The sequence below is a fragment of the Pan troglodytes genome, chromosome 2 (genome assembly GCF_028858775.2).
Source record: "Pan troglodytes isolate AG18354 chromosome 2, NHGRI_mPanTro3-v2.0_pri, whole genome shotgun sequence".
Taxonomy (NCBI): domain Eukaryota; kingdom Metazoa; phylum Chordata; class Mammalia; order Primates; family Hominidae; genus Pan; species Pan troglodytes.
Window position 1 is genome coordinate 55,583,368 of NC_086015.1, and position 26,850 is coordinate 55,610,217.

Sequence of the window (26,850 nt, forward strand, 5' to 3'; positions counted from 1 at the left end):
TGTGCCACTGCACTCTGGCCCAGGGCAACACAGTAAGATCCTGTCTCTAAAAATAAGTAAATAAAGTCCAGGCACGGTGGCTTACACATGTAATCCCAGCATTTTGGTTTGGGAGGCTGAGGTAGGCAGATCATTTTAGGCCAGGAATTCAAGAACTGCCAGGCCAACATGGTGAAACCCTGTGCTTACTAAAAATATAAAAATTAGCAGGTGTGGTGGTACATGCCTGTTAATCCCAGCTACTTGGGAGGCTGAGGCACAAGAATCCCCTGAACCCAGGAGGTGGAGATTGCAGTGAGCTGAGATGGCACCACTGTACTCCAGCCTAGGTGATAGTCATACTAACAAATTTGTGTAAGTGTGTAAGAGAAAGTAATTCCTTTGTACAGAAATGGGGTTATAGTCTATCTACCTTTCTGTGACTTTTTTTTTTTCATTTAATCTTTTTTTGTTGTTGGGACAAGGTCTCAGTCTGTCACCTAGGCTGGAATGCAGTGGCATGATGATAGCTCTTTGTAGCCTTGACCTCCCAGGCTCAAGCAGTCCACCTGCCTCAGTCTCCTGAGTAGCTGGGGCCATAGGTGCATGCCACCATGCCCAGCTAATTTTTGTATTCTTTGTAGAGATGGGGTTTTTCTATGTTTCCCAGGCTGGTCTTGAACTCCTGGGCTCAAGTGATCTGCCTGTGTCGGCGCCCCAAAGTGCTGAGATTACAGGCATGAGCCATCATGCCCGGCCTAATTTAATTTTTTTTTTTTTTAGGTGGAGTCTCACTTTGTCGTCCAGGCTATAGTGCAGTGGCGCGATCTCGGCTCACTGCAACCTCCGCCTCCTGGGTTCAAGTGATTCTCGTTCCTCAGCCTTCCAAGTAGCTGGGATTACAGACATGTGCCACACGCCTGGCTAATTTTTGTATTTTTGGTAGAGATGGGGTTTCACCATGTTGGCCAGGCTGGTCTCGAACTCCTGACATCAAGTGACCCAACTGCCTCGGCCTCCCACAGTGCAAAGATTACAGGCGTGAGCTACTGCACCCGGCCTGTAGGATACATTTCTTTTTCTTTCTTTTTTTTTTTTTGAGATGGAGTCTCGCTCTGTCGCCAGGCTGGAGTGCAGTGGTGCGATCTCGGCTCACTGCAACCTCCATCTCCTGGGTTCAAACGATTCTCCTGCCTCAGCCTCCAGAGTAGCTGGGACTGCAGGCACGTACCACCATGCCTGGCTAATTTTTGTATTTTTAGTACAGCGGGGTTTCACCATGTTGGCCAGGATGATCTCAATCTCTTGACCTCGTGATCCGCCCTCTTCAGCCTCCCAAAGTGCTGGGATTATAGGCGTGAGCCACCACGCCCAGCCTAGGATACATTTCTGTAAGTATAAGTATTTCTACAAAGGTTTTGACACAGAAATTCTACTTATAGAAATGTATGCATGTTTAAAATTTTGTTAGATTTTATCACTTTCAAAAGATTGTATCAATTTATATTTCTCCCCGACACTGAACTTTATCAATATTTTTATTTATTTATTTGTTTATTTACCTAGCTATCTAGCTATACTTGCTAGAATAGGAATCAACTTTTTTTTGAGACAGAGTCTCGCTCTGTTGCCCAGGCTAGAGTGCAGTGGCAAGATCTTGACTCACTGCGAGCTCCGCCTCCCGGGTTCACGCCATTCTCCTGCTTCAGCCTCCCGAGTAGCTGGGACTACAGGCACCCGCCACCACGCCCGGCTGATTTTTTGTATTTTTAGTAGAGACGAGGTTTCACTGTCTTAGCCAGGATGTTCTCCATCTCCTGACCTCATGATCCACCTGCCTCGGCTTCCCAAAGTGTTGGGATTACAGGTGTGAGCCACTGCGCCTGGCCTTTTTTTTTTTTTTTTTTTTTTTTTATTAAAGAGAGGGTCTGACTCTTGCTCAGGTTGGAGTGCAGTGGCACGATGATCATAGCTCACTGCAACCTCTGTCTCCTGGGCTCAAGTGATCCTCCCACCTCAGCCTCCTGAGGTAGCTGGGATTACAGGCGCTTACTACCATGTCCATTTTTTGTAGAGATGAAGTCTCACTATGTTGCCCAGGCTGATTTTGAACCTCTGGGCTCAAACAGTCCTCCCCACTTGGCCTCCCCAAGTGTTGGGATTACAGGTGTGAGCTACCATGCGTGGCTGGGAATCAATATTTTGAATCTTTGCCAATTTGAAGCCTAGGTAACTAATTTTTATTTACATTTACTTATTGAAGAGGATGAGCATCTTTTCATGTGTTTATTTCATGTATGTATTTATTTCTTGTCCTTTGTCAACTTTTTGGCTGATTTAATTAATTTATTTTGTTGATTTGTGAGAATTTTTTGACTATTAGGAATTTTTACTTTGTGTGTGTTTTTTTGTTTGTTTGTTTTTCTGAGAGGGAGTCTCACTCTGTTGCCAGGCTGGAGGGCAGTGGGGCAATCTCGGCTCACTGCAACCTCCACCTCCCGAGTTCAAGTGATTCTCCTGCCTCAGCCTCCCAAGTAGCTGGGACTACAGGTGCCCACTACCACACCCAGCTAATTTTTGTATTTTTAGTAGAGATGGAGTTTCACCATGTTGGCCAGGATGGTCTCGATTTCTTGACCTCGTGATCCACCCGCCTCCGCCTCCCAAAGTGCTGGGATTATAGGCGTGAGCCACTGCACCCGGCTTAACTTTGGTTTTAATAATAATAATTATAGCAGCTCACATACTGTATACAGGCATGCTTTGGAGATGTTGCAGGTTGAGTTCTAGACCATTACAATAAAGCAAATATTGCAATAAAGCCTGTCACACATTTTTTGGTTTCCCAGTACATATAAAAGTTATGTGTACAGGCTTGGCATAGTGGCTTATGTCCGTAATTCCAGTACTTTGGGAGGTGGAGATGGGAGGATGACTTGATGCCAGAAGTTCAAGACTAGTCTGGGCAGCATAACGAGACCCTGTCTCTACAAAACGTTTTAAAAATTAGCCGAGTGTTGCAGTGTACACCTGTTTAGTCCTAGATACTCTGGAGGCTGAGGTGGAAGAATCACTTGCCAGCCCAGGAGTTTGAGTCAGCAGTATGCTATCATTGCACCACTGCGCTCTGGCCTGGGCGACAGAACAAGATCCTGTCTTAGAGGAAAGAAAAGTTATGTTTGCACCATACTATAGTCTATTAAGTTCCTAATAGCATTATGTCTAAAAAAGCAATGTATATACCTTAATTTTAAAATGCTTTATTGCCAAAAAATGTGAACAATCACCTGAGCCTTCAGGACTTGTAATCCTTTTGCTGGTTGTGGGTCTTGCCTAGACATTGATGGCTGCTGACTGATCAGGGTGGTGATTGCTGAAGATTGGAGTAGCTGTAGCAATTTCTCAAAATAAGACAACGGTGAAATTTGCTGCATCGATCAACTTTTCCTATCACAAAAGAGATCTCTGTAGGCTGGGCGTGATCAAGAGATCGAGAGCAGCCTGACCAACATGGTGAAACTCCGTCTCTACTAAAAATACAAAAATTAGCCGGGTGTGGTGGTGCGCGCCTATAATCCCAGCTATTCTGGAGGCTGAGGCAGGAGAATCTCTTGAACCCTGGAAGCGGAGGTTGCAGTGAGCTGAGATCGTGCCACTGCACTCCAGCCTGGGCGACAAAGCGAGACTCTTTCAAAAAAAAAAAAAAAAATTAGCTGGGTATGGTGGTGCACAGGTGTAATCCCAGCTATTCGGGATGCAGGAGAATCACTTGAACCCGGGAGGCAGAGGTTGCAATGAGCCGAGATGATATTATTGCACTCCAGCCTGGGCAACAAGAGTGAAACTCCATCTCAATAAATAAATAAATAAATAAATAAATAAATGACATATGACGAAATAAAAATATTTTACCCAAAATACATTTCTTTGCTATATTTTGAAATCTGCAAAGCCATCGTTTGTGGTGGAAAATTTGCATCTGTAAAGAATCTCTATAAACACAACTAGATCTTTTCCCTTCCAGGCCCTCCCAGTCCTGAAGAGATTACCTGAGAGTCTAGTACCTTTTAAAGGTCTGACTAGGAAACATTTGCCACCTTTAAGACTTCATCTACATAATAAGAACCTTGGTCTCCACCATCCCTTCTCTTAACTCAGACCCTCATTTCTTTTCTTTTCTTTTTTTTTGAGACAAGGTCTTCCTTTGTCTACCAGGCTAGAGTGCAGTGGTGCGACCTCTGCTCACTGCAGCCTCTGCCTCCCAGGTTCAAGTGATTCTCTTGCTGCAGCCTTCTAAGTAGCTGGGATGAAAGGTGTGTGCCACCATGCCTGGCTAATTTTTGTATTTTTTATAGTAAAAGGGTTTCGCCATGTTGACCAGGCTGGTCTCAAACTCCTGGCCTCAAGTGACCCGCCCACATCGGCCTCCCAAATGCTGGGATTACAGGTGTGAGCCATTGTGGTGGCCCCAGACACTCCTTTCTATTGATTCCAGATTTTTAGATGATAACCAATTGCCAATCAGAAAATCTTTAATCTGTGATATGTAAAGCCTCTCCCCTCCCCCACTGTAGTTGACCCACCTTTCTGGACAGAACTGATGTATACTTCACAGATACTGAGATGATGTTATATGTTTCCCTAAAATACATAAAACTGGCCAGGCATGGTGGCTCACACCTGTAATCCCAGCACTCTGAAAGGCCAAAGTGGGCAGATCACCTGAGGTCAGGAGTTGGAGACCAGCATGGCCAATATGGTGAAACCCTGTCTCTACAAAAAATACAAAAATTAGCCAGGCATGGTGGCACACATGTCTACTGAAAATAGAAAAATTAGCCAGGCATGGTGTTGCACACCTGTAATCCCAGCTACTCGGAGGCTGAGGCGGGAGAATTGCTTGAACTTGGGGGAGGCGGAGGTTGCAATGAGCCGAAATCGCACCACTGCTTTCCAGCCTGGGTGACAGAGTGAGACCAAGCTGTAACTCAACCACCATTGGCACATGTTATCAGGACCTGTTGAAACCGTGCCTTGGGCCATGGTCGTTCATTTTTGGCTCAGAATAAGTCTCTTTAAATATTTTACAGTTAGATCCATTTCATCGACAGTAATGAAAGAGTATATGCTCGTATTTACCCCCAGACACAAGTACTTTACTTACGTCAACTTCAGTGATGGTGACAAGCTGAAATTAAAGTCAAATGGTTGAATGTCAGAGCCTCCTCCCTTAACTGTGATATTACACAGCCCCTTTTGCATTCTAGTTTCAGAGTGTTACCTTTCTCTATATTCATTCTCCCAGAAGAGGTGGTCTTCATTGTTTTTTCAATCCAACCCGTTCCAATTGAATTTTATCTATTCCTGTTTCTTCTGTAACCTTGATTTACCTATTACATCCTTTGTAAGGTCCTCTTATAGTCTTTCCTAGCCTTGATCCCCTCCCCTTTTGTTTTTTCCTACATAAACGATAGGACCACAGTAACTGCTTAGCTCTGTGCCTCTCATGGTAGCCTAGCCTTCTTCTTTCTGTCCTCCTTTGGTTTGTTTTTTATCATCCTCTCATTAAGTTTTACTGCCATTTCCTTACCAACTGCCTTTTTTTGTTTTGTTCTGTTTTTGAGACAGGGTTTTGCTCTTTCACCCTGGCTGTAGTGCAGTGGTGCAATCTGCTCCCTATGGCCTCAACCTCCCTGGCCCATGCTATCCTCTTAGGCGGGTGCCACCATGGCTGGCTAGATTTTACTTTTTATTTTGTAGAGACAGGGTATCCCTGTGTTGCCCAGGCTGGTCTCAAACTCCTGTCCTCAAGTGATCCTCCTGCCTTGGCCTCCCATAGTGCTGGGATTACAGGTGTGGGCCACCTCACTCAGTGCCAACCAGATGCTTTATCTCTCTTTTATCTATCTCTCTTTTTTTTTGAGACAGAGTTTCGCTCTTGTTGCCCAGGCTAGAGTGCAGTGGCATGATCTCGGCTCACTGCAACCTCCGCCTCCCGGGTTCAAGCGATTCTCCTGCCTCAGCCTCCAGAGTAGCTGGGATTACAGCCATGCGCCACCATGCCCGGCTAATTTTGTATTTTTAGTATAGACGGGGTTTCTCCATTTTGGTCAGGCTGTTCTCAAACTCCTGACCAAAGGTGATCCGCCCGCCTGTGCCTCCCAAAGTGCTGGGATTACAGGCGTGAGCCACTGCACCCGGCCCTATATATCTCTTAATCCTTTGTTGTCTGGCTTGGTCCTGCATTCCTCCTGAGCAATATCTCTGAGGTGAGTTCCTAGTTGCCTGGACCAAAGATTCTTTTCCTGATGTTTATTCTCCCTTGTTCTGACTAACTCCCCCTTTCCCATCATCCTTGCTGGGAGGGATGTTGCACATGCTTGGCATACACGTACAACTGTGGAGAGTATAGCATCATGAAGCATCATGTACCTGTCACCCAATTTCAACAATTATCAATACTTCCCCATCTTTTTCAATATATTCCCTATTTTTTGTTGTTGTTGGCTTTTTTTTTTTTTTTTGAGACAGGGTCTCACTCTGTTGCCCAGGCTGGCATGCAGTGGCATGGCTCACTGTAGCCTCGACTTCCCAGCTCAAAGTATTCTCCAACCTCAGCCTCCTGAGTAGCTGGGACTACAAGTGCACACTGCCATGCCCAGCTAATTTTTAAATTTATGTAGAGATGGGGTCTCACCACATTGCCCAGGCTGGTCTCAAAACTCTTGGGCTCAAGCTATCCTCCTGCCTCAGCCTCCCAAAGTGTGGGATTACAGGTGTGAGCCACTGCACCAGGCTGTTGTTAGCATATTTTAAAGCTAGATCTAGACATTGACACTGAGTGTTTAATTAATAAGAACATTCTTATGTTCTTATTAATTACACGCCTGTAATCTCAACACTTTGGGAGGCTGAGGTGGGTGGATCATGAGGTCAGGAGTTTGAGACCAGCCTGATCAACGTGGTGAAACCCTGTCTCTATTAAATATACAAAAATTAGCCGGGCATGGTGGCGGGCGCCTGTAATGCTAGCTACTTGGAAGGCTGAGGCAGGAGAATCGCTTGAAACCAGAAAGTGGAGGTTGCAGTGAGCCGAGATTGCGCCACTGCACTTCAGCCTGGGTAACAAGAGGGAAACTCCATCTCAAAAAAAAAGAACATTCTATTTTATTTTTTTGAGACAAGGTCTCGCTCTGTTGCAGTGGCACAATCTCTGCTCATTGCAACCTTCACCTCCCAAGGCTCAAGTGATCCTCTCACCTCAGCCCCGGGAGTAGATGAAACCACAGGTGTGTGCCATCATGCCCAGCTAATTTTTGTATATTTTGTAGAGAGAGGGTTTTACCGTGTTGCCCAGGCTGGTCTCAAATTTATAAGCTCAACCAATCTGCCCACCTCAGCTTCCCAAAGGGCTGGGATTACAGATGTGAGCCACCGCCCCTGGCCGATTTGTTTATGAATCTTATCAAGTCTGGCTTGTAAGGCTCTGTTTAGGGCAAAGTAGAATTTACTGATTGACCTAATCCATGCTCTCAGCCCAAATTTCTCCACCAGAGACGTGTGACCTGCCCTTATCTGTCAGTTGGCTCCTGTTTTAAATGTTTTAAAATTTTTCTTAGATTAAATGTTTAAAAAATTTCTTAGATGTTTAGAGGAAGACTATTTTTTTCTAATCAAAATCATGTGCCATAGCAGCATCTTAAATATCAATTTCATTTCAAAGGGACTTTGGCAAGCCTTTCTCCTTTGAAGGTCCACTTCTCTCTCTCTCTCTCTCTTTTTTGAGACAGGGTCTCGCTTGCTGTGTTGCTCAGGCTAGAGTGCAGTGGCGTGATTATGGTTCACTGCAGCCTCAACTGCCTGGGTGCAAGTGATTCCCCCCACCTTAGCCTCCCAAGTAGCTGGGACCACAGACATGTACCACTATGCCTGGCTAATTCTTTAATTATTGTAGAGATGGGGGTCTTGCTATGTTACCCAGGCTGGTCTTGAACTCCTGGGCTCAAGCAATCCTCCCATCTCTGCCTCCCAAAGTGCTGGGATTACAGGCATGAGGCACCATGCTGGCACTTCTCTTACTGTCCCATAAGTGGAATAGCAAAGAATGCCTTGTGAAGTATACAGTCAATACATTCCTTAATAGAAATCAACTGTGTAATAGTAGCAGCATCAACAAATAGCCTATTTATTTTTGAGACGGAGTCTCACTCTTGCCCAGGCTGGAGTGCAGTGGCATGATCTTGGCTTACTGCATTCTCTGCCTCCCACGTTTAAGCAATTCTACTGCCTTAACCTCCCTAGTAGCTGGGATTACAGGCGTATACCACCACACCTGGCAAATTTTTTGTATTTTTAGTAGAGAGGGGGGTTTCACCATGTTGCCCAGGCTGGTCTCAAACTCCTGACCTCAGATGATCCACCATCCTTGGCCTCCCAAAGTGCTGGGATTACAGGCGTGTATTAATGGCGTGAACCACTGCGCCTGGCCGACAATAGCCCACTGAAATGGAAAGGGTTACTCTTTCACATTTAATGTGTCTAAATTTTATCTCTACTGATATTCTCCCCAGGTTATACTCTCCAGCTTCCTAACCTCTCGTAAGGAATCTTGAATCTTAATGAGGGTAGAACATTTGGCTTTTTGTGCTTGCATAAATCTTTCATGTTACATAAATAACATGGAGAATATTTATGTCCCAGATATCTTAAATTTAGTAAGTTTGGTGTCTTACACTTGGTAACTCGGTGCCTCTCCTGAGTGCTTCAGATCCAAACTGATTCATCCCACTGCCTCACTTGATTCCACTTGATTATGGATGGGTCTTTCCATCTGGGTTATTCTAGCTTCCTCAGAGCTCTTCCCTTCCCTACTGTTTTATCCACTCATTGTAGATTTGGTTTATCCAGTTTTGTCTGTGAGGAATGCATGTTTTCTGGGCTTGGGGCCAAATTTTTACTTAACTTTTGGGTAAAACTGTATCCCAGCTGCTGTTCTAGAGATGAGCTCTCTGAAACCAGTTTTATTTGTTTAGGAACCAGATAGCACATATTATGGTGGAAGATGTTATACCCATATTGAAAATAAAAACAATCTTGCTCCAAGTGGAACACCGGTTGTCTGCATGAGAGCCAACGTACTGATGAGTACTGGGCAGTTTCAGCTACAGGAGCTTCCAAATGGGCTACAGATATGATAAGGCTATGTAGTATTTTTGTAAGAGATACTGTTTTGTATGTTTCACATCTATGTAGGATTTGTTTGTGATGTGCTGCTGTTGAGTGATTGCCATGTTGTATGCTGTGTGAATCCTCACAGCACAGAGCTGTGGATGCCATTATGCCAGTTGTACAGATGAGAAACTAAGTGATTTGCTCCAGTTAAGTGGTGCTGTTAAACCAGGTATCTGACACCAAAGAGCTCCCACCCCATGATATACCTATGGCCTCTTCAGCAGTGTTGATAGTAAAAGCTGAAATATGTGTGGCATCTGGTCTTCAACCTGGGCTTGTGTTTGAGGAGGAGGTCACAATAGCACTCTAGGCCCTGGTTAGGGAAACCTGGAAAAGAAACCTCATGGGTCTTTTACTCTTTTATTGAGGTTTGAAGAGCAATACTTTACTAGCATAGTTTATTTTACCTTCCAAATCATTTTCTTTTTTTTCTTTTTTTTTTTTTTTTGAGATGGAGTCTCGCTCTGTCACCTAGGCTGGAGTGCAGTGGTGCAGTCTCTGCTCACTACAAGCTCCGCCTCCTGGGATCATGCCATTCTCCTTCCTCAGCCTCCTGTAGTAGCTAGGACTACAGGTGCCCACCACCACGCCTGGCTAATTTTTTATATTTTTTAGTAGAGACAGGGTTTCACTGTGTTAGCCAGGCTGCGATCTCCTGACCTCGTGATCCGCCTGCCTCTGCCTCCCAAGGTGCTGGGATTACAGGTGTGAGCCACCGTGCCTGGCCCCCCAAATAGTTTTCAAATCTGGCCTTTCCTCTGGCTTTTTAACTGGCCTTCTATTTTCAATCCCCTTTTATTCCGCCTTCCACATTTCTTCCAGCAAATTTTTTTTTTCTAGGCCATGTTTTGAATACAATGTGCTAAATACTGAGCCAGGTATCTTTATTGTAGAATTTATATTCCTTCACCACTTGATCCTCTTAAGAAAATTTGAAGGTAGGGAATATCTTCATTTTACAAGTGAGGAAACAAACTGTGGTCCAAAGAATTTAAGTAGCTTGCTGAAGCTCATGTAGCAAAATGAGCTGGTACTTGTTTTCAGTTTGAAACTGTGCTTTTAAGCATTAACATTCTATGCCACAGAGTGACCTTTATAAAAGACGGATCTGCTTATACCATTCTGCTCTTGCTTGGAGGCTAAAATCCTATCTCCTTAGCAGGTCTCCAGGTTGCCCTATGTTCTTGGCCCTGTTACTTCTCCAGGCTCATTTTCTACTCTTCTCCCATACTTCCTACTTTATGCTTTAGTAATACAGACTGCTTGGATTTCCTTGAAAACATTCTGCTTTCTTGTCTCTGAATCATTGTTCATGAAATTCCCTATCTTTTTTTTTTTTTTAGGTGAGACAGAGTTGCTCTGTTACCCAGGCTGGAGTGCAGAAATGTGATCTCGGTTCATTGCAACCTCCACCTCCTGGGTTCAAGTGATTCTCCTGCCTCAGCCTCCCAAGTAGCTGGGATAACAGGCATGTGCCGCCATGCCCGGCTAATTTTTGTATTTTTAGTAGAGACGGGTTTCACCATGTTGGCCAGGCTGCTCTTGAACTCCTGACCTCAGGTGATCTGCCCGCCTCTGCCTCCCAAAGTGCTGGGATTATAGGCGTGAGCCACCACGCCCGGCCGAAATTCCCTTTTATCTTTTTCTTTTTTTTTTTTTGAAACAGAGTCTCACTCTTTTGCCCACCCTGGAGTGCAGTGTTGCAATCACGGCTCACTGCAGCCTCAACCTCCCAGGCTCAAGCAATCCTCCCACCTCAGCCTCCTGAGGAGTTGGGACCACAGGAGCATGCCACCATTCCTGGCTAATTATTTTATTTTATTTTTTGTTCCCTATGTTGCCCAGACTGGTCTTGAATTCCTATGCTTAAGCAGTCCTTCTGCCTCAGCCTCCCAAAGTGCTGGAATTACAGGTGTGGGTCATCACGCCTGGCTTGGCTGATTTTTTTTATTATTTATTTATTGTTGAGACAAGGTCTCACTTTGTTGCCTAGGCTGGAGTGCAGTGGCGCAATTGTGGCTCACTGCAACTTTGACTTCCTGGGCCCAAGCAATCCCCCCACCTCAGCCTCCCAAGTAACTGGGACTATAAGTGTGTGGCACCCTGCCCAGTTAATTTTTTTTTTCCCCCGAGACGGAGTCTCACTCTGTCGCCCAGGCTGGAGTGCAGTGGTGTGATATTGGCTCACTGCAACCTCTGCCTCCTGGGTTCAAGCGATTATCGTGCCTCAGCCTCCCAAGTAGCTGGGACTACAGGTGTGAGCCACCACACCCAGCTAATTTTTGTATTTTTATTCTTTAAATTTTTTAAATTTTATTTTTTTTTGAGATGGAGTCTTGCTCTTGTTGCCCAGGCTGGAGTGCAGTGGCGTGATCTCGGCTCACTGCCACCTCCACCTCCTGGGTTCAAGCAATTCTCCCGCCTCAGCCTCCCAAGTAGCTGGGATTACAGACACCCGCCACCATGTCTGGCTAATTTTTGTATATTTAGTAGAGACTAAATAAACATGTTGGCCAGGCTGGTTTTGAACTCTGGACCTCAGGTGATCTGCCCGCGTGGGCCTCTGAAAGTGCTGGGATTATAGGCGTGAGCCACTGTGCCCTGCCATTTTTTGTATTTTTAGTACAGACAGGGTTTCACCATGTTGGCCAGGCTGGTCTTGAACTCCTGACCTCAGGTGAGGAGGTCACCCGCCTTGGCCTCCCAGAGTGCTGGGATTACAGGCATGAGCCACCATGCCTGGACAGCTAATTTTTTTGTTTGTTTTGTAGAGATGGGGTCTCCCTATGTTGCCTAGGCTGGTCTCAAAGTCTGTGCTCAGCGATCCTTCTGCCTTGGCTTCCCAAAGTTCTGGGATTACAGGTGTAAGCCACCACACCCAGCTTGATATTTTGTAGAGATGAGGTCTCACTTTGTTGCCCAGGCTGATCTCAAACTCTTGGAGTCAAGCCATTCTCCCACCTCAGCTTCCCAAAATGCTGGATTATAGGCATGAGCCACCGAGTCTGGCCAGAAATTTCTTATCTTTGAAGTCCTTCCCAGTCATTCCCAGGCAATACCTCTGCCTACCCCATTCCCTGGACATTACCTAACTGTCCAATTCTTTCTTCAAAACTCTCTTTGAGCCTCACTCTTAGTGTTTTTTTGCCTTTCCTGACCTGTCGTGTGTATCTTTGTGTCTCCAGTAGAGAGTAGTTTTTTAATAAGTCTTTGTTGAGCTGAACAGAATTTTTGGAGATGTGACTCTCTAGAAGCAGACATTCCAGAGACCACCAAAGCTTCCACATTGGTAAGCTGTTTTGTAAATTTAAAAAACCTGAGTAGGTAAGGGTCAGTTTCTGACCTGAAGGATGTAAACGTATTAACAAGAGCATGTTTAGATTTTGGCACCTGGCTGTATTAGAACTATCTTTGTAGAACCATCTTCTTCCTCCTTTTTAAACTTCTATTACTATTTAATATTCATTTTTGGACTAGTACCCTAGGAGACTGTTCCTTATTTTAATGGCTTTCATTTCATGTGGTGCTTTCCAAGTATTGGTTCTCATCCATCCCATCTACTTTTTCTCTGAAGCTTCATAGAACAGCCTGATCCAAGCCCTGAGAGCCTCTTTATGTCAGGGTGCATAGAATGTGCATTTTAGTAGAAGGATCTCCTGGTTTTTGCCACGGTTCCCTCCCCGGTGTGTTCATCAAAGATCATCAGGGTCAGTAGTTAGAAAGTAATAATACCGTAGCATTTGCTTTATCATTTTGCTGAGAAGGGTTTATTTTTTATTTATTTTTTTCTGTGTTTAAGCATTTGGTAATATATTTAGTGAGTTTTAACTAATTGTTAAGCCTGCAGATAATGAAAGTGTTGACTCTCACTGACACTGGAAAAGGCCCAGGTGTGGGAGGATTAGTTATTAGGTGGTAGACTATCAGCTTGTTCTCCACAGATCAAGATGATCCCTTTTCTTTCACTGAGGTTTCTCTTAAATAATTCCTTAAATGTCCTGTGGTTATTTGTAAATCTTTTTTAAAACATGCCACTTCCTGTCAAGTTTAGAAGGCAGCCCAGAGGGGGACAACTTTTGGAAAGCAAAATTAAATAATTGATTTAGGTATCAATGGGCTTTTCAGGGTTTTGAGTCTGCTGGCTATAGTATTTTAATCCTGATGTTAATGGCTTGTATAGATACAAACCCTTCTCAAGGGTTTGAGGCTGCTCCCAGTGCCTGGTAAAGCCTTAGGAAATCTCAGGGCAGGCTTCTTTTCTATTCTTCTCTTAAATTGCGATGAAGCAGTATGTCTCTGCCTTACACAGGAAAACAGGGAATGCTTCACTTTGGGCCACAGAATACATTAGATTTGGAGTCCTCCATTAGATGTAACTGAAGATAGGAGGTTTCTTTTCTATTCTTCTCTTAAATTGCAGTGAAGTAATATGTCTGCCTTATGCAGGAAAACGGGGAATGCTTCACTCTGGGCCACAGAATACATTAAATTTGGAGTCCTGTAACTGAAGATAGGAGGTTTGTTATCTACATGTAAACATAGAGTCAGGTGTTAGGAATGGAGAGACTGGATAGGAGGAGGTATAAGGGGAGCTCTTGGGGTCTGCCCTTTCCTTTAGCCTTCTAAATAAGGCAAATCAGTATTACTAGGATTCAGCAAAACTTAGACATTGGCTTCTTGGCTTAACTATATAGCCTGTTGAAGACACTGGCTCAGGCCAGGTGCAGTGGCTCACACCTGTAATCCCAGCACTTTGGGAGGCTGAGGTGGGTGGATGGCTTGAGCCCAGGAGTTCAAGACCAGCTTGGGCCAGATGGTGAAACCACATCTCTATTTATTTTTTTAATTTTCTGTTTATTAAATTTTTAAAATTAAAAAAAGAAAGAAACTGGCTCAAATATAATAGGGGGAAAAGTTAAGAGAGAGCAATCACAGCTTTGCAGGAGCATGTAGTGCATGTTATTTATATGTTAGGATGCTGTTAAGAAACAGCTTTTCCTTTGAAGATCATATGTTTGATTCTTTTCTGTAAGTTCAAATGAGGGAAGCCTTATTTCTTCCCATTTTGTTCATCACACTCCTGAAGTCAGTGTCTAGACCTGAGATTAGAACAAAGAGGCCTTTTCACTCCTGTGCACTACTCACTACTCAGTCTAATTGCTAGTCCTCAGGTGCTTGGGGAAGCCTGCATGAGTTGCTAGAATGTCAGGAACATACCATATAGTTATTGTAGCGATTGTAAATAAGATTTTTAAAAAATTACACTTTCCAGCCTGGGCCACATAGACCCTGTTGCTACAAAAAGTGAAAAAAAGTTAGCTTGGTGTGGTGGCGCATGCCTGTAGTCTTAGCTACTGGGTTGGCGTGTGGGGGTGCAGAGATGGAAGAATCGCTTGAGCCTGGGAGGTAGAGGCTGCAGGCTGCAGTGAGCCAAGATCTCACCACTGTACTCCAGCTGCCTGGGTGACAAAATGAGACCTTGTCTTAAAAAATATATATGTGTGTGTGTGTGTTTATATACTTGTAGGTATTGACTACATAGAAATATAATAGATTTTTATTTATGTATTTTTTGAGATGGCGTCTTACTCTGTCACCCACACTGGAGTGCAGTGGTGCCATCTCAGCTCATTGCAGCCTCTGCCTCCCCAGTTCAAGCATTTCTGCCTCAGCTTCCTGAGTAGCTAGGATTACAGGTGCGTGCCACCATGCCAGGCTAATTTTTGTATTTTTAGTAGTGATGGGGTTTCACCGTGTTGGCCAGGCTGGTCTTGAACTCCTGACCTCAGGTGATCCGCCCGTCTCGGCCTCCCAAAGTGCTGGGATTACAGGCGTGAGCCACTGTGTTCAGACTAAAATAGATTTTTCTTTATTGATCTTTCATGTAGCCACCTTACTGAGCTCCCCCGCCCCCCCTTTTTTTTTTTGAGACGGAGTCTTGCTCTGTCACCCAGGCTGGAGTGCTGTGGCGCGATCTCAGCTCACTGCAAGCTCTGCCTCCCAGGTTCCTCCCATTCTCCTGCCTCAGCCTCCCAAGTAGCTGGGACTACAGGCGCCCGCCACCACGTCTGGCTAATTTTTTGTATTTTTAGTAGAGATGGGGTTTCACCATGTTAGCCAGGATAGTCTCGATCTCCTGACCTCGTGATATGCCCGCCTCGGCCTCCCAAAGTGCTGGGATTATAGGCGTGAGCCACTGCGCCCAGCACTGAGCTCCCTTTATGTCTAGTAGTTTGACTATAGATTTGCTATGTTGAAATAATGTAATCCTTGACTCTTTACAGTTTTCTTTCTTTGTTCCAGTCCCTTTGCCTTTTTTTCGTCTTACTTATTGTAGACTCCAGTTTGATGTTGAGAGAAACACTGACTGACAGCATGCAACCTTATCTTGTTCTGAATTTAAAGGGTACGCTCCCAGTCATACTGTGTGGGGCTTGTTTCTAGTAGACTCCCTTTATCCAGTGAAAGTTTTCTTCAAGTTTGCTAAGAGTTTGTTTGCTTTTGTAATCATGAATAGGTTCTGAATTTTATCACAGCCTTTTCTGCGTTTTTTTTTTTTTTTTTTTTTTTAAATGACAGAGACTCAGTCTGTCACCCAGGATGGAGTGTAGTGGTGCCATCACAGCTCACTGCAGCCTCGAACTCCCAGGCTGAAGCTTTCCTGAATAGCTGTGACTATAGGCATGCACCACCATCTTTTCTGCATTTTTAGAGATAGTTATGTCTGTTGACCCTGTTGGCTCTTTCTTCTGTTTGATTAGTTCCTCGTGCGTTTGTACATTCAGATTGTGAGTAAGGCTTTATCTGTGGGAATCTCACATGGCCTGGGTTGGGATATGTGCCTGAGCTATTTTGCGTTTGCTTCTAGGCACCTAAGATGTATCATTTGCCTAGGACCACTTTAGTTTTGGTTAATTTCTTGGACAGTGTAGGTAAGTATATATTTAAACCTCAAACTGATTTGAGGGCTGACTGATGATTACAGACTCCCATTTTGTCTCCATCCTCCAACCTAGGTTGATGCAGCTTTTATGTTGTCTTCTGTATTGGCTGGCAGATTTTTTTGTAGTTTACTCTTTCATGAGATTGTAACTCCTTAAGGTCCTGGCTTTAGGTAGAGGTCATAGTTACTCCTTTTTAGCTTTTTTGAGCCCAAGGCATTATCTCTTATCTTTTTATTTGTTCCCCAAGATTGGCAACCTCTTCTCCCAGAACTACTGCAGTGTCAAATCTCAAGAGTATTAGTCTTGTGTTTTCAGTTTGTTTTTCATTCTTGGTCCTTGGGGGTTTATATTACCTTTTTATAAGCATAGCTGTGAATCATTTAAAAAGGACAGTTATTATAATTTTATCCACATTTCTACATGTTTCGCAGTGGGATAAGTTGCAGGGTCTTTTAACTGCCAAGGTACCAAGTAGGAAGTTCTTGTCCAACTCGTTAGATGTACCTTTTTCATTGTGTTATCTTGTTGGTTTCTACCAGTTATTCAAGTACTTCCTCTCAGTACTTTTTTTTGTTAACTTTTGCAATTTTTTTGTTTTTGCAGATAATAATTTTACAGGCTTTTGCTGCAAAAATGGAATCAGTAGGGAAGCTATAAAATGACATACTTAATCTTGGTTTGTGTTAATTCTGAAATTTGAAATGGGTGTATTTCATAGTTATTGATCAAGATAGCAGCAGCACTAAAGGTGTTTGTAAAACGACAGGGGTCCTTTTCATCCTTTTATGTGAGTGGTGCTTTTCTGAATCTATCCAAGCTCAAAATATGTAATTATTCTTTTAATTTTAATATTTTATTTACTGTAAAGAGTAAACTCCAGTTGCTACAGTATTAATATGTAGTCAAAAATCTAAGTAGAGGCCTTTTCAGTACGTCATATCCAAGCTAGCACAAAAAATAATTTAGTACAGGAATAAGGCAGGAGAATCCCTTGAGCCCAGTAGGTCGAGGCTGCAGTGAGCTATGTTGGTGCCACTGCGCTTGAGCCTGGGTGACAGAGCAAGACCCTGTCTCAAAAAAAAAAAAAAAAAAAAAGAACAAGAATATCTTAAAAATGGGGACATTTGGATGTGAAGGTGAAGTTATGCTGACACGTAACTCCTGTCAGAATTGTTATGGTAGCTCATGTTTTTTATCTTTAGTTAGTGGGAGAGATCATGAGATTCTAGAAATGGAAGTGGCTGCGGTGTGGGGCATTTGGTAGTTTATTACTTAGTATGGCTGAGTGGCAGCCTCCAGCCCTGGTTTATAATGTTCTGCAGCTGTCACCGTTGACTTAGCTGGGCCTTTTATTCAGCTTCACTGTTATGTAACAGTGAGTTGCACTCCTCATTCTTGTATGCTGTGGTGAGCAGGAGGGAGGATTAGCTCCTCATCCTGTCCTTTTTCTGTCATTCACTCCTCTTCCCTGTTTTGGACTGACATTTTTATTTTGGCTGCAGTGCTGGGGAAATGTCCACTTGAGACTAGGTCACAAGAATGTTTAATAACTACTTGTTGATTGAATAACCAGAAGATTGTAACTTCATTAATCCTTCTACTCAAATGCAGGCCTGGAGTCTTTGTCCTTGAGATTTGGCAGTTTTTTCTAGGTGTTCCACTTTTCTTCTTCACTCTCGGTCAACTAGATAGTCTGAGACAATGAATGTTGCCAACTGTTATAGGTTGACACAGTGAGCACTGGTGAGGCAGGGATTTGGGGTTTAATTCCAGGCTGCAGCCCCATGGTTAGAAACTATGCAGACCTACATGGTACTCTTAACTGCTCTAGGATGAATGAGTATCCTTGAGCAGTAGGGTACCAGGTTGGAGAGTGTAGAAGTGTTCAGGGCAGGATGTGTAATTAGGGAAGAAAATGCATTGTAAATTTCCTGGTGGGGAATGTAGTGCTATCTTTCATTTTTGTATTAGGGATATAATTTTATATTATCATATGTTTTAATTTGGTGTTTATTCAAATTGTCAACCTTAAATAATGCATTTCAGAGGATATGATTAAGTATGGAGTTTATTTGAGTGCAAAGCTTGAGGATGGCCATCTGGAAACACTGAGTCCAAACAAATGGGGTCAGCATTCCAAAGTGGAGGAGTTAAGGTTTCACTTATGTAGGTAGAGACAGAGAAGTTCCAGCAGGATTATAACATTTTCCACAGAAGACCAATGCATATCTACAACAATTTGATTGGTTACAGATTGCTACATTTCAAGCAAGATTACTTTATTACTTAATAAGTAGGGGCAGGGATCTGAGAGGTCTTATCTCTAGTGCCACTGGTCTTCCTAATTATTTATAGAAAAAAATACAGAAGTTATAGCTGCATGCCAAGTCACTCAGGCAGCATAACCACATTCCTCTCAAGGCTCAGAATAATTTAAAATTCTAACAGCTTTAAGTTTGAATTATTTATTTTCACAAAATGATGCAGACTTCTTTGATGGCCCAAAATGGTATTTTTGTTGATTCTATTTTTTTTTTTTTTTCTAGACGGAGTCTTGCTCTGTCACCCAGGCTGGAGTGCAGTGGCGCGATCTCAGCTTACTGCAGCCTTCACCTCCCAGGTTCGAGCAATTCTTCTGCCTCAGTCTCCCAAGTAGCTGGGATTACAGGTGTCCACCACCACGCCCAGCTAATTTTCGTATTTTTAGTAGAGACTGGGTTTTACCATGTTGGCCAGGCTGGTCTTGAACTCCTGACCTCATGATCCGCCCACCTTGGCCTCCCAAAGTGCTGGGATTACAGGCATGAGCCACTGTGCCCAGTGTAATTCTCTCTGTTTTTGAGTCAAATAGTCTTACTGCTTTTTTTCTTATGTGAGTTCTTTTATTTGATGGATATATTTGTGCATCATAGTGCCTGGCACAGTGTCTTTTTAATTTATATTTTTATAATATGCTAACATTTTATTTATTATTATTTGTTTTATTTTATTGTATTTTCAAGACACAGTCTCACTCTGTTGGCTGGAGTGCAGTGATGTGATCACAATTCACTGCAGCCTTGACTCCCTGGGCTCAAAATACTTCCACTTCACCTTCCTGAGTAGTTGGGTCTACGGACGTGCACCACTATGCCCAGCTGATTTTGTAGTTTTTTATAGAGACAGGGTCTCACTATGTTGCCCAGGCTGTTCTCAAACTCCTGGCCTCAAGTGATCCTCCTGCCTTGGCCTCCCAAAGTGTTGGGATTACAGGTGTGAGCCACTGTGCCCAGCCTTTTTAATTTTTTTTTTTTTTTTTGAGACAGAGTCTCACTCTTACCCAGGCTGGAGTGCAGTGGCGTAACCTCAGCTCACTGCAGCCTCTGCCTCCCGGGTTCTAGCAATTCTGCTCCCTCAGCCTCCTGAGTACCTGGGATTACAGGCGCCCGCCACCACGCCTGGCTAACTTTTGTATTTTTAGTAGAGACGGGATTTCACCATCTTGGCCAGGCTGGTCTTGAACTCCTGACCTCTGGATCCACCTGCCTCGGCCTCCCAAAGTGCTGAGATTTACAGATGTGAGCCACCGCACCCGGCCCTCTTTTAAATTTTTATTTTTATTTATTTATTTTGAGACAGAGTCTCACACTCGCCCAGGCTGAAGTGCAGTGGCGCGATCTCGGCTTACTGCAACCTCTGCCTCCTGGGTTCAAGTGATTCTCCTGCCTCAGCCTCCCGAGTAGCTGGGATTACAAGTGCGCGCCACCACACCCAGCTAATTTTTGTATTTTTAATAGAGACGGGATTTCACCATGTTGGCCAGGATGGTCTTGATCTCTTGACCTCGTGATCCGCCTGCCTCGGCCTCCCAAAGTGCTGGGATTACAGGCGTGAGCCACCGGTGCCCAGCCCTATTTTTAAGAATCAATGTTTTGTCATTGGCATGGTGTCTTTGTACAGAAAATGCATAGGCTTTTATTTATTTGTTTATTTTTGAGATGGAGTTTTGCTCTTGTTGCCAAGGTGGAGTGCAATGGCATGATCTTGGCCCACTACAGTCTTCGTCTCGGGGGTTCAAGCGATTTTCTTGCCTCAGCCTCCTGAGTAGCTGGGATTACAGGTGCCTGCCACCGTGCCTGGCTAATTTTTGTATTTTAGTAAAGACGGGATTTCACCATGTTGTCCAGGCTGGTCCCGAACTCCTGGCCTCAGGTGATACACCCGCCTCAGCCTCCCAAAGTGTTGGGATTATAGGAGTAAGCTGCTGCGCTCAGCCAGAAAATGCGTAGGCTTTGAACTAAATAAATTGTTTGCATTTCTGCCTTTCCCTTTGATCATCTTTTTTTTTCTCCAAAATAAAGGTCAGCCACTTTTTCCATTAAAATATTTTCTCAGGCTTTTAGTTCATCCTAGCCTTTGCCCCTTGTTCCCTCTACTGTGACAATATTTCCTGACCATAAGGTCCTTGTATGAATTATTTTGGTCTTTGTACCTCCCATTTTGGTGTCTAATGAAATTTGGCTGTGTCTCTGTGGAATACCTGCTTTTTTTTTTTTTTTTTTAAAGACATAGTCTTGCTCTGTTGTCCAGGCTGGTGTGCAGTGGTGCGATCTCAGCTCACTATAACCTTTGCCTCCCGGGTTCAAGCAATTCTGCCTCAGCCTCCCAAGTAACTGGGACTATAGGTGCATCACTATTTTTAGTAGAGATGGGATTTCACTATGTTGACCGGGGCAGTCTCAAACTTCTGACCTCAGGTGATCTGCACACCTGGGCCTCCCAAAGTGCTGGGATTACAGGCGTGAACCACCATGCCTGTCCTCAAATAGCTTATTTGATGAGTGGTGGGACATGCATAGTCGGTTATGTGTACATGTACTCATGCACACGCACATGGCATTTTCTAGTCTTTGACAGATGCCCCTTCTTCTCAAGAATTAACATCTATTATTTTCCACTTATAGAAATAGGGTTTTTTTTTTACTTTATTTTTTATTATTTATTTATTTACTTTTGGAAATAGAATTTTTCTGCACTTCCTCTTACTTGCAAAATCTGTAGTCTGGGATTTGTCCAGACTCCATATACTTTTCCCCAGAGAATAGGAGTATTAGTTTAAAAGAAGCCTTTTTTCTACTTCGCTATTTTGGTTTTAGGTGAAATGTACACTTTCTTTCTCATCTATCTTTGCTAGTATTCACTTGTCACTGTTTTCTTCAGTATTTATGTCCAGCATTAGACTAGAGAGAGACTTACAGGGCTCTATACATTACTTGTACATATGTAACTGTGATTGGTTAGAAGTGGTGTAAATCTGGCCAGGCACGGTGGCTTACGCCAATAATCTAAGCACTTTGGGAGGCCGAGGTGGGTGGATCACCTGAGGTCAGGAGTTCAAGACCAGCCTGGCCAACATGGTGAAACCGCCCCCATTTCTACTAAAAATACAAAAATTAGCCAGGCGTTGTGGTGGGCACCTGTAATCCCAGCTACTCAGGAGACTAAGGCAGGAAAACCGCTTGAACCCGAAAGATGGAGGCTGCAGTGAGCCAAGATTGTGCCACGGCACTGTAGCCTGGGTTTCCGAGTGAGACTCCGTCTTAAAAAAAAAAAAAAAAAAAAAGGCTGGACATGGTGATTCATGCCTGTAATCCCAGCTACTTGGGAGGCTGAGGCACATGAATTGTTTGAACCTGGGAGGCGGAGGTTGCAGTGAGCTATGATTGTGCCACTGCACTCCAGCCTGGGCGACAGAACAAGACGTCTCAAAAAAAAGTAAAAGGTGCTATAAATCTTTTTTTTTTTTTTTTGAGATGGATTCTTGCACTGTCACCCAGGCTCGAGTGCAGTGGCGTGATCTCGGCTCACTGCAACCTCCGCCTCCCGGGTTCAAGCAATTCTCCTGCCTCAGCCTCCTGAGTAGTTGGGATTACAGGCGCCTGCCACCACGCCCAGCTAATTTTTTGTGTTTTTAGTAGAGACGGCATTTCACCATGTTGGCCAGGCCGGTCTCGAATTCCTGACCTTGTGATTCGCCTGCCTCAGCCTCCCAAAGTGCTGGAATTACAGGTGTGAGCCACTGTGCCCGGCAAAAGGTGCTATAAATTTTAAGCACTCTTATTTCTACAATGCTGAGATGTGTGTGTGTGTATGTGTGTGTGTAGGAGCCTAAAACAGAAACAGAAAATGTCGGCACAGGTTAGAATAACTTTGTCCATAAAGTAATGGTGAAATATATAATCTAGATGGATACATAAGTCTCTTTACAAGATTCTTCAGAACTGGGCCACATCCATACACAGAGGGAGGGCAAGCTGGTGAGTACAATTTCTACCTGCTTGTGGGGTGCCGTTTATTTATGTCACTGATCATGCTTAGAGTCTTCCAGAGACAAGCCAAGTGAGACTTTTTCCTCAGAGATGGTTCTAGTTCCTGCTGTGCTCAGAGGAAGAAGGAAAGAGACTCACCCCTTTAGAAGGTAGGCTTAATTAGCCTTTTTAACCCTAAGGCATTGTGTCTTAAAGGAAAGGAAGTTTGTTACTAATTTGTTATTAACTAACTACAGAGAATAGTCAGTTAGGTTATATTTCAAATCTATCTATTTTTTTTTTTTTGAGATGGAGTCTTGCTCTGTTTCCCAGGCTGGAGTGCAGTGACACAATCTCACTGCAACCTCCACCTCCTGGGTTCAAATGATTATTCTGTCTCAGCCTCCAAATAGCTGGGATTACAGGCATGCGCCACCACGCCCGAGTAGGTGGGACTATAGGTGCGCCACCACGCCTGACTAATTTTTGTATTTTTAGTAGAGATGGGGTTTTGCCATGTTGGCCACGCTGGTCTCGAACTCCTCACCTCAGGTGAGCCACTGCGCCTGGCCCAAATCTATACTTTGAAATGAGGTATTTTGGGATTTGTTAAGTGTTTAAATTTTTGGAGAACTAGGGAAAGAAATTTTTATTTTCTTCCTTGTAATTGTCTTTTAGAAAGTTATTTATTTATTTATTTTTAAAAATTATACTTTAAGTTCTAGGGTATATGTGCACAACGTGTAGGTTTGTTACATATGTATACATGTGCCATGTTGGTGTGCTGCACCCATTAACTCGTCATTTACATTAGGTGTGTCTCTTAATGCTATCCCTCCCCCCACCCCCACCCCACGATAGGCCCCGGTGTTTGATGTTCCCCACCCTGTGTCCAAGTGTTCTTATTGTTCAGTTCCCACCCATGAGTGAGAACATGCAGTGTTTGGTTTTCTGTACTTGTGATAGTTTGCTCAGAATGATGGTTTCCAGCTTCATCCATGTCCCTACAAAGGACATGAACTCATCTTTTTTTATGGCTGCATAGTATTCCATGGTGTATGTGTACCACATTCTCTTAATCCAGCCTATCACTGATGGACATTTGGGTTGGTTCCAAGTCTTTGCTATTGTGAATAGTGCTGCAATAAACATACGTGTGCATGTGTCTTTATAGCAGCATGATTTATAATCCTTTGGGTATATACCCAGTAATGGGATGGCCGGTCAAATGGTATTTCTAGTTCTAGATCCTTGAGGAATCGCCACACTGTCTTCCACAATGGTTGAACTAGTTTACAGTCCCACCAACAGTGTAAAAGTGTTCCTATTTCTCCACATCCTCTCCAGCACCTGTTGTTTCCTGATTTTTTTAATGATCGCCATTCTAACTGGTGTGAAATGGTATCTCATTGTGGTTTTGATTTGCATTTCTCTGATGGCCAGTGATGATGAGCATTTTTTCATGTGTCTGTTGGCTGCATAAATGTCTTCTTTTGAGAAGTATCTGTTCATATCCTTTAACCACTTTTTGATGGGGTTGTTTGATTTTTTCTTGTAAATTTGTTTAACTTCTTTGTAGATTCTGGATATTAGCCCTTTGTCAGATGGGTAGATTGTAAAAATTTTCTCCCATTCTGTAGGTTGCCTGTTCATTCTGATGGTCATTTCTTTTGCTGTGCAGAATCTCTTTAGTTTAATTAGATCCCGTTTGTCAATTTTGGCTTTTGTTGCCATTGATTTTGGTGTTTTAGTCATGAAATCCTTGCCCATGCCTGTGTCCTGAATGGTATTGCCTAGGTTTTCTTCTAGGGTTTTTTTGGTTTTAGGTCTAACATTTAAGTCTTTAATCCATCTTGAATTAATTTTTGTATAAGGTGTAAGGAAGGGATCCAGTTTTAGCTTTCTACATATGGCTAGCCAGTTTTCCCAGCACCATTTATTAAATAGGGAATCCTTTCCCCATTTCTTGTTTTTTGTCAGGTTTGTCAAAGATCAGATGGTTGTAGATGTGTGGTATTATTTCTGAGGGCTCTGTTCTGTTCCATTGGTCTATATCTCTGTTTTGGTACGGGTACCATGCTGTTTTGGTTACTGTAGCCTTGTAGTATAGTTTGAAGTCAGGTAGCGTGATGCCTCCAGCTTTGTTCTTTTTGCTTAGGATTGTCTTGGCAATGCAGGCTCTTTTTTGGTTCCATATGAACTTTAAAGTAGTTTTTTTCCAATTCTGTGAAGAAAGTCATTGGTAGCTTCATGGGGATGGCATTGAATCTATAAATTACCATGGGCAGTATGGCCATTTTTACGATATGATTCTTCCTATCCATGAGCATGGAATGTTCTTCCATTTGTTTGTGTCCTCTTATATTTCGTTGAGCAGTGGTTTGTAGTTCTCCTTGAAGAGGTCCTTCACATCCCTTGTAAGTTGGATTCCTAGGTATTTTATTCCCTTTGTAGCAATTGTGAATGGGAGTTCACTCATGATTTGGCTCTCTGTTTGTCTGTCATTGGTGTACAGGAATGCTGTGATTTTTGCACACTGATTTTGTATCCTGAGACTTTGCTGAAGTTGCTTATCAGCTTAAGGAGATTTTGGGCTGAGACAATGGGGTTTTCTAAGTATACAATCATGTCATCTGCAAACAGGGACAATTTCACTTCCTCTTTTCCTAATTGAATACCCTTTATTTCTTTCTCCTGCCTGATTGCCCTGGCCAGAACTTCCAACACTATGTTGGATAGGAGTGGTGAGAGAGGGCATCCCTGTCTTGTGCCAGTTTTCAAAGAGAATGCTTCCAGTGTTTGCCCATTCAGTATGATATTGGCTGTGAGTTTGTCATAGATAGCTCTTATTATTTTGAGATATGTTCCATCAATACCTAGTTTATTGAGAGTTTTTAGCATGAAGGGCTGTTGAATTTTGTCAAAGGCCTTTTCTGCATCTATTGAGATAGACATGTGGTTTTTGTCTTTGGTTCTGTTTATATGCTGGATTACATTTATTGATTTGTGTATGTTGAACAGCCTTGCATCCCAGGGATGAAACCAACTTGATCGTGATGGATAAGCTTTTTGATGTGCTGCTGGATTCAGTTTGCCAGTATTTTATTGAGGATTTTTGCATCGATGTTCATCAGGGATATTGGTCTAAAATTCTCTTTTTTTGTTGTGTCTTTGCCAGGCTTTGGTATCAGGATGATGCTGGCCTCATAAAATGAGTTAGGGAGGATTGCCTTGTTTTCTGTTGATTGGAATAGTTTCAGAAGGAATGGTACCAGCTCCTCTTTGTACCTCTGGTAGGATTCGGCTCTGAATCCATCTGGTCCTGGACTTTTTTTGGTTGGTAGGCTATTAATTATTGCCTCAATTTCAGAACCTGTTATTGGTCTATTCAGGGATTTAGCTTCTTCCTGGTTTAGTCTTGGGAGGGTGTATGGGTCCGGGAATTTATCCATTTTTTCTAGATTTTCTAGTTTATTTGTGTAGAGGTGTTTCTAGTATTCTCTGATGGTAGTTTGTATTTCTGTGGGATCGGTGGTGATGTTCCCTTTATCATTTTTATTGTGTCTATTTGATTCTTCTCTCTTTTCTTCTTTATTATTCTTGTTAGCAGTCTATCAATTTTGTTGATCTTTTCAAAAAACCAGCTCCTGGATTCACTGATTTTTTTTTGAAGGGATTTTTGTGTCTCTATTTCGTTCAGTTCTGCTCTGATCTATTTCCTGCCTTCTGCTAGCTTTTGAATGTGTTTGCTCTTCCTTCTCTAGTTCTTTTAATTGTGATGTTAGGGTGTCAGTTTTAGATCTTTCCTGCTTTCTCTTGTGGGCATTTAGTGCTATAAATTTCCCTCTACACACTGCTTTAAATGTGTCCCAGAGATTCTGGTATGTTGTGTCTTTGCTCTCATTGGTTTCAAAGAACATCTTTATTTCTGCCTTCATTTCGTTATGTACCCAGTAGTCATTCAGGAGCAGGTTGTTCCGTTTCCATGTAGTTGGGTGGTTTTGAGTGAGTTTCTTAATCCTGAGTTCTAATTTGATTGCACTGTGGTCTGAGAGACAGTTTGTTATAATTTCTGTTCGTTTACATTTGCAGAGGAGTGCTTTACTTCCAACTGTGTGGTCAATTTTGGAATAAGTGTGATGTGGTGCTGAGAAGAATGTATATTCTATTGATTTGGGGTGGAGAATTCTGTAGATGTCTATTAAGTCTGCTTGGTGCAGAGCTGAGTTCAATTCCTGGATATCCTTGTTAAGTGTCTGTCTCGTTGATCTGTCTAATGTTGACAGTGGGGTGTTAAAATCTCCCATTATTATTGTTTGGGAGTCTAAGTCTCTTTTTAGGTCTCTAAGGACTTGCTTTATGAATCTGGGTGCTCCTGTATTGGGTGGATATATATTTAGGATAGTTAG

The 26,850-nt window shown here is 43.1% G+C and overlaps 1 protein-coding gene across 8 annotated transcripts in view; it reads left to right on the top strand.

The window, feature by feature from the left end:
* RAD54L2 (RAD54 like 2) overlaps nucleotides 1-26,850 on the top strand; it is a 127,385-nt gene that overhangs the window by 12,101 nt on the left and 88,434 nt on the right. For 2 of the 8 annotated variants that reach the window (XM_054681910.2, XM_063805878.1), the window contains exon 3: nucleotides 18,701-18,774. The exons of 4 other annotated variants lie outside the window; for them this stretch is intronic. The gene's annotated coding sequence lies outside the window, so the exon portion shown is untranslated. Of the gene's footprint in view, nucleotides 1-762; nucleotides 1,371-18,700; nucleotides 18,775-22,511; nucleotides 22,612-26,850 lie in introns of those variants that run through there. 2 more of the 8 variants (XM_054681911.2, XM_024355489.3) reach the window with 2 other exon arrangements.